Raw genomic sequence first — 8786 nt, forward strand, 5'->3', positions numbered from 1 at the left:
GATAACTATAGGTCAAGGGGCAATGTCGGGAGCAATGCTACATAATTTTGGGGAAAAATCATTTGATTAGGCCTAGTTCTCCTATCTACAGGACAGCTATGGGATTTTGAGACATAATTCCATTTTGGCCTCCAGTCACAACTGAGACCTCAGAGATCCAGTGATGCTGTGATGCTCTAAGACAAGATTACAGCAGCTGAAAACATCCTGGGAGGAGCAAAATCTTCATCTGCATATTCCTCATTGATCTAGGAATTCCACCACTCTCCAGTCATCTGTTACATTTGTTTCTCCCAATGTACTGAACTCTCTGTCCTGAGTCATTTGTTACATTTGTTTCTCCTGATGTACTGACTAAAACGTGTGTCATGTTTGGAGGCTTTCATCTTTGCTGCCCAGAGCAGCACTGATCAGGCCCAAAGCTCAGCTTCTTCTCCAAGTCTCATTTTTTTCTACCTTTCCTGTACAATAAGTTAATTTGCCTTGTGCTGCCATGGCTCCTAGTCCTAGGAGACTAGGACTCACTGCAGACATTCTAGTTATGTCCCCTTCCCCTGTTCCCTACATGGCAAAGGTGACAGAATCAGACACTATATCCAGGTTACCATCCTAGACAAGCTAAGATTTGAGGCAAATAACGCACTGCAATGAAGGTTCTTGAAATAGGTTATTTATGATCCTCCAGATTTCTGTAGGATCTGTTTTGATTTCATCCTTTTCATTCCTAATAGCATGGATTTGAGTCTTTTCTTTCTTTCTTTTTTGATAAGTTGGCTAAGTGTCTATTTTATTTAATCTTTTGAAGAACTAACTCTTTGATTCATTGATTCTTTGTATTGTTTTCTTAGTCTCAATTGCATTAATTTCTGCTCTGGTCTTTATAATTTCTTCCTTCATACAAGCATTGGGCTTGACTTGCTCTTCTTTTTCTAGAAGCTTGATATTTAACATTAAGTTGTTTATTTGAGCTCAGTCTGTTCTTCTGATATGGGACTTCACCATTATAAATTTCCCTACTGGGATTGCTTTCATTGCATCTCATAAGATCTGATACGCTGTATTGGATTATTGTTTAATTGTAGAAACTGAATAATTTGTTCTTTAATTTCAACTGTGACCCATTGATTATTCAAGAAGAAGTTATTTAATATTCATGTGTTTATGCACTTTTCATGGATTTTTGCCATTGATTTCCAATTTCACTGGAATATGGGCTGATAGTACCCATGGGATAATTTCAATTTGTTTGCATTTACTTAAGCATGTTCTATGAGCTAGTATGTGGTCTGTTTTGGAGAACATCCCATGTGCAGCTTTGAAGAATGTGTATTCTGATATTGTGGGGTGGAACACTCTGCAGACATTTACTAAAATCACTTGTTCAAAGGTTTGGTTCCATTCTGATATTTCTTTGTTGATGTTTTGTCTAGTTGATCTGTCTGTGACAGTGTGGTACTGAGATCTCCCATTAGAATTGTATTAGTGCTTATTTGATTTTTCATGTCTATTAATATTTGTTTTATATAGTTAGATGTGCTGATATTTGGTACATATTTATTTATGATTATTATTGCTTCCTCTGGAATTGTTCCCTTAACAAGTAGGTAGTGATCTTCTTTGTCTCTGCTGATCAGTCTTGGCTTGAAATCCACCTTGTCTGCAAATCAAATATCTACCCCTACTTTTTTGGGGGTTCCTGCCATATGGAGTATTGTTTTCCAACCTTTGACATTTAGTCTATCCATTTGTTTTTGGCTCAAATGTGTTTCTTATTAGGAGCATATTGTAGGATTTTTTCTTGATCCAGTCTGCCAGTCTGTTTCTTTTCATTGGTGAATTGAGACCATTTACACTGCTGGTTATAACTGACATGTATTGACTTATCCTTGTCATATCATTTTCCTGTTGTTGCTTCCCTTCCTTTCTCCCCTGTTTAACTGCTTGCCTTGCCTGGTGGATTCATTTTATTGGGGCTGATGGAAATATAATCTTCATCAATTCTTTCTAGAATATCCTCCAGAACGTTTTGGAGAGCTGGTTTTTTGGTTATAAATTTCTTCAGTGGTTCTTTGTCATGGAAGTATGTTATTTCATTTCTCCATCAATTTTAAAAGATAGTTTTGCAGGGTACATCAATCTCAGTTGGAAGTTATTTTCTTTTATGGCTTCAAATGCATCACTGCAAGCTCTCCTTGACTTAAGGGTTCATGTTGAGAAGTCTACTGTGATTCTAATTCTTTTTCCTCTATAGCTGATTTGTTTCTTTTCTCTAACAGCTTTTAATATTCTGTTTTCATGTTGAATTTCTGGAATCTTGACTATTTTAAGCCTTGGTGTAGATTTTTTGATCATGGCCAATTGGAGTTCTTATATGCCTCACTTATCTGTATATCACTTTCTTTTTCCATGCTTTAGAAGTTTGCTGCTATCACTTCTGTGAATAGATGATTTTTTATGTCATTTGAACTATCTCCTGGTATTTCATTGACCCCAGTCAATCTTATGTTATTCTTTGCATCATCTAGTTGCTATTGGATTGATTTTTTGTGGTCCTTTGCTATTTTTTTAAGAGTAGGAAAATTTATTGAGAGAAAGATAGCTTCTGTCTAAGAGAGACAGAAGGAGAAACAGAAAGTGGGTTGCCCCCCCAACCCCACTTTTCAAAGATGTTTTATACAGCAAACCCATGTGGTGAAGCAGGTACAAAGTAGGACAAAACTATAAGACCCTATGGAAACTTACAAGGTGGGCATGAGGTGGGACAAAACCATGACCAACAAATAAGATTAAAAGTCCAGTCACCCAGGTAACATTGATTAAATGGGGATCAAATGGGAAAACAAGTCACATACAAGGAATTTCCCATTTAGAATATCAATCACTGCTATCTATCTCTAGGAAAAGTAGTACCTCTTCTCCTTTTTTATAATGCTAATCAATGGATGTGGCTTAATTTTTCTCCATATTGGCTCCTCCATGTATTGGCTTCTTGAGGGCTGGCTTCTTGAAGGCAGCCCTGTCTACCTGCCTACAAGATAATCTAATTAACTTACCTATCTACAATATTTCCCCCTCTGAAGAAGTACCCCTAACTGCCATGAGGGGGCAAGGGGTGAAGACAGTTCTGGCTACTTCTGGCTGAAGAGGGTCACAGTTGTGATTGGCAGTCAGAGATACTCTACAGAGGGTCTAACTAAAGGCCCTTAATAGGCAACAGGCATTGTCATTTTGGGTAGCTTTAAGTCTGGAGGAGAAAGAGACAAAACCAAAGAAACAGTTAAGAATTTACTGGCTAAATAATAAGGTCAGCATGGTTGTTATTAATATAGCCAACAAGTGTTTTCAACAGTAAGAACTAGTAATAGCCTTCCACAAAGAGGATAAGGAAAAGGTCCATGGAACTTCAGAATCCAATATAGAAGCCATATTGTAGTTTAGCCATTATGAACTTTTATAAGATCAGTCTGGTGGATCCAAGTAAAAGAAGTCTAGCACATTTGCCTTTCATTCTATTTGTATGACCATTTGGAGTTTGGCAGTCTCTAGGCAAAAATAAACAAAATTTTAAAGAAATTAGCCATGTATAATCTGAGCATGAGCACTACAATGGAAAGGCAGGTTGGGGAAAGAGTCACATTTAGAAACTGAAGTAGTGATTGTAACATGTTAGTTCTTAGATGCATTTATCGATGGAGGTTATCTATAAGTCTAACATTTTGTCCTAAGTCTCTCCAGTCTTAGCTGTAAGATAGAGACAAATTGAAGGACAAATTTAGTCAAGAAATTTAAAACTCTAACTGAGCTCTTATAGATATTACCATAGTTTTTTTCTAATGATTTATAACTGTGGTTAGCTACCAGTATAGCTGGAAATCACCAGAAGGGATCAGCTATTGGAGCCCCTTTTTTTACTAGCTTTATTACTATGGGATTATTTTATACCTCTTTTGGTTATTCTTTTCTGCTGGGTGTTTAAGACCACATTAAAGTGAGACCTGTGTCAACAAGTATGAACCTCTTGCTATCTATCAAGGTCAGTTAAGACTCCTTAGGCATTATTTTGGAATCTTATATAGATCCTCTGAGCTCCTATCAGCATCAGCTATCATGATGGGTCACAGCCTTGCTTGACCATGGTGCCTTCGGTGAAAACATGGGAGACATTTTCTCTTTGTGACCCTTCTTTGGCACACAGTACATTTGTCCTCTGGTACCCAGTAATCTCTCTGCTCAGGAGGTTGAGTGATTTACCAAAAATGTAGGATCCTGTAGGAAAGGTTTCTTTGTGTCCTGGATCTTTGTTGAACTTGAGGGGCAAGGGCCAAAATATGGGCTGACCTAATAGCCTAGTTACCTTTCTAGTTAAAGTTACCAAACTTTAGTTGTTGAACACCCAGAAGAGAAGATCAGTGACATAAGTATTTCGGTAGGAGCAGTGAGTTTAGTATTATAATTTCATCTGGACATTAAGCACTTTTGAAATATAAAGCAAAGTTAGATGGCTGTTATTTTTTACCAACCATTGTAATTTAGTTGAACCTGTGCAGAATGTTAACAGACAATAGTTACACATTATACAGAGAAACTTAAGATCCCAGGCCTGTCTTGGGGGTGGGGTTGAGGTGGGTAGGAGGTGGGGCTGGTGCAAGGCACAAGCTGCGCCCCTGCTCTCTGGACTCCCCATGCTGTGCACTGCCTCTGCGGGTGCCCCACAGCTGTCGTGTCTCCTCCTGAGCAGGCCACCTGGCGTGGCTGGGGCGATGTGATCCGGCCCCCATGGGTGTGGCCGGTTGCTTCAATGTGGCTAAAGCCTGAGGATGTGCTGCTGAAGAATATGCTGAAGCTCTGGAAGACCCAGAAGAACAGCTGCTACTTCATCCTGCAGCAGTGGCATGGGAACAGCGAGGGAGTCGCTTGCCTCTGAGGTCACCTGGTCAGTGCTCTGTATGCAGTGCTGGACTCCAATGTATGGGTTGCCCCATTTCAGATTCTGCTGCAGGTCCCCGGGTCTCAGGTCTACTCCCCCATCACATGCGGTGCAATGTTACAGGAAATAAACCAGCACTGGGACTGGCTGGAGCAGAATCTCCTCCATACTTTGTCTGTCTTTGACAATAGAAATGAAATTGCCAGCTTTGTGATTGGAAAAGTAAAGGCCCTGATTGACTAGGAGACTAGCAGCTGGCTGGCCAAGCAGGAGGAGAAGCCCAAGAAGTTCTGAGAGACCCCGGTGAAGTTTGCAGCCAGGTTCAACTTCCCTGAAGCAAAGAAGCTGGTCACCTACTACTCCTGTTGCTGCTGGAAGGGCCTGGTGCTGCACCAGGGCTGGCTGTACCTCAGCATCAACCACCTCTGCTTCTATTCCTTCTTCCTGGGCAAGGAGCTTAAACTTGTTATCCCTTGGGTTGGTATCCAGAAATTGGAAAGAACGTCCAATGTGCTCCTCATGGACACCATGCGGATAACCACGCAGAGTAAGGAGTGACTTCTCCATGTTTCTGAACCTGGATGAGGTGTTCAGGATCATGGAGCAGTTGGCAGATGTGACAGACACTCTGGAGGCTGCTGGACAATGAGGTCTTCGATCTGGACCCAGATCTGCAGGAGCCAACCCAGATCACCAAAAGGAACCTGGAGGCATGTGCACAGAATGAGTTCTTCTGAGCCTTCTTTTGGCTGCCCCAAAATGAGAAGCTGCGTGCAGAGGTGGACTGTACCCCCTGGATGCCCTTCAGCTGCTGCCACACCACAGGCCAGATATTCACCTCTGACAGCTACATCTGCTTTGCCAGCTGAGAGGATGGCCACTGCACCATGGTCCTGCCATTCCGAGAGGTTGTGAAGATCGAGAAGATGGAGAACAAAATCCTGCTGCCAAACCCCATCAGCAGCAGCATCTGGACCAAGATGGCCTTACAGTTCATCGAGCTCAGGGACAGGGAGGGTCTGGTGAAGAGCCTGCTGGAGAGACTGAAGCAGGTCCACACTGACCACCCCGTGAACTATGTCACCTCACCAAGCAACAATGACATGACGGCACTTGTGTCTTACTCAAGCATATGTGGTGACCACATGTTTGGGGATCTCAAAATGGTGTCCCCTCACAGCAGTGAGGAGAGTGAGGAGAAGAGCCTGCTGCCATGCCCCAAGCCCCTGACCCCTGTCTTCCCTCAGTCAGGTGGCCAGAGCCCTGACTCACGCCTGTGCCAGGAGCAGATAAAGGTCAGCCTGTGGAACAACCACTTCTCAGAGAACGGCAGGACTGTGCACATGTTCTTCATGGAGAAAATCCACAAGCTGGTGGCCATGGGGATCCCTGAAGCTCTGTGGGGGCGTCTCTGGCTCCTGTTCTCAGATACCTTGATGGAACTTGCATCATACCCAGGTTACTATGGGAAGCTGATGGAGGAGTTTCTTGGGCAGTGCTGCCTGGTGACCAAGGAGATAGAGTGCGACCTGCACCACTCCCTGCCTGAGCACCCAGTCTTCCAGAATGAGATGGGCTTTGCTGCCCTCAGGAGGGTGCTCACAGCCTATGCCCACTGCAACCCCAGAATCAGGCACTGCCAGTCCATGAACATCCTGACCTCCGTGATGTTGCTGTTCCCCAAGTAGGAGAAGGCCTTTTGGTTGCTGATTGCCATTTGTGAGTGTATGCTACCTGATTACTTCAACCACTGAGTAATCAGGGCTCAGGTGGACCAGTCTGTCTTTGAGGAGCTCATCAAGGAGCACCTCCCAGAGGTAGCAGAGCACATGAATGACCTCTCAGGCCACGAGTCTGTCTCACTGTCATTGTTCCTGACCCTGTTCCTCAGCATCATTCCCCTGGAGAGTTCCATGAATGTTATGGACCACTTCTACAATGGGATCAAAGCCATCTTCTAGCTGGGGCTGGCTGTGCTGGAAGCCACTGCTGAGGAGCTGTGCAGCAGCAAGTTTGATGGCCAGGCCTTGATGATCCTCAACAGGTTTCTAGATCACATTAAGAATGAAGACAGCCCAGAGCCCTCCATCAGCAGCCACCATGCCTTTTTCTCTGATGACCAGGAGCCATACCCACTGAGTGATATTGCTGACCTCATCTGGGACTCCTATGAGAAATTCAGGTACCAGTCCATGGAGCAGATCAAGCACCTGCACTGCAAACACCAGATCCCGGACCTCCAGGGACACAAGGACACCATGTGCTCTGTGTGGTCATTCCCAAGGTCTCAATTTCTCCTGAGGACCTGGAGGAACTCTATGATTTTTTCAAGTGGGAGCACATGCTGAGCTGCTACTGGGCACAGCCCTGGCTGGTGGCCTTGTGCCATGACCCCAGCAGGCCTTACACCGGGCAGTGTCACATTGACCCCCGGGCAGTTCACACAACTCTTTCTGCTGCTCTTGCCCTGGACCTGTGGGCCCATACAGATCCTGGTAAAGAGAACTTTCTGGCTGCTGGATGACAACGTGGACCAGCTCCTGGAGTTCTGGGCATTCGTGAGCTGCCTGGATATTATGTACAACAGAGAAATGAATGAGAAAATCAAACTGTTGTACAGACTTCATATCCCTCCAGCACTCACTGAAAATGACTGAGACAGCCAGTCACCATTGAAGAATCCTCTGTTGTCAATTTCAAGGCCATTGGTGTTTGGGAAGTCCAGTGGTACTACAGTTAATTATCAGAAGCACCTGAAGTAGATGATTAGCGATCTAGCTAAAGAAAAAGACAAAACCGAGAAAGAGCTGCCCAGAGAGAATTTATCCAGTTCTGTAAGACTGTACAGCATGTTCCGTGAAGATCTAGAAGAAAATGAACCATACCAAGCCATCAAAATGGTCACTACACTGCTGCTGCAGATCAGGGAGGTGGGCCAGTGGAGCAGCAGCTCTGGCAGTGGCTCCCAGGAGTATGTGGAGGAGCTGCAGGCCACCACTACCTCTCCTGAGCAGGACTCAGTCTTTGTAGACCCTGGCAAACCTTCCCAGATGCCTGGCCATTTCCTGAGGCAGTGGAAGGGGTCTGGATGGTTTCCCTGGGCCACATTTTAGCATCACTCCTTACTGAACAGTCCTTAGTGAACTTTTTTGAAAAGCCACTAGACATTAAACTCAAACTTGGAAATGCCAAGATCAATAAGTACAACCTCGAAACTCTCACAGCCTGAACTCAAATTGAGTAATACATAGTGAGGCGGGAGTTTACTGTTGCACACACTGCAATCTGCCATGGCAGGTGGACTGAGCCATTAGACCCAAAGTCTGGACTTCAGTCTTATACCCACCTTAGAAGCCAGGTACCTGGGCAAACCACCTGAAAGCTTGCTGAGAAGATACAGTTCCCAATTATTTCTATTTATTCTTTTAAGAGAATCATCAGTTGGACAGTCAATGGTACAATGTATCTGTCAACTCCTTGACACTGACTTGTGATTTTACTTCTAGAAAATTTGCTGCAATGGGTGTTTCTGTTGTGATGCCAGTATCATGATAGAACACAGACTCAGACATCATACAAACTGAGGGACAAGAAAAACCCCAAGGTCTCATTTTTCATTTAGAATGATGAGAAAGGACAAGAATCATGTTCACTTTCAAGATCTCAGAGCCACTATCTGTGCAATTGCTTTTGCACTAATTTTGTTTCAATGCTGGTAATTGAAACCATTTTAATACTTTTAGTTGTATTGGCTTTGGATGTGCCCTCCCAAAAATGTGTCCAAACTGTGCTTTCAACATTGGTCTCCACATTTTTTAATAATTTTTTTGTATTAAAAAGAAGAAACTTAAGATCAAGG

At 43.5% G+C, this 8786-nt stretch overlaps 1 pseudogene; it reads left to right on the top strand.

The window, feature by feature from the left end:
- Positions 1–4798: 4798 nt before the first annotated feature.
- Positions 4799–8156, top strand: LOC101711928 (TBC1 domain family member 8 pseudogene; annotated as a pseudogene).
- Positions 8157–8786: the final 630 nt, after the last annotated feature.

Source organism: Heterocephalus glaber, unplaced genomic scaffold, assembly GCF_053883595.1.
Source record: "Heterocephalus glaber isolate CG9 unplaced genomic scaffold, H.glaber_assembly_v1.0 deba00000936, whole genome shotgun sequence".
NCBI classification, from domain to species: Eukaryota; Metazoa; Chordata; class Mammalia; order Rodentia; family Bathyergidae; genus Heterocephalus; species Heterocephalus glaber.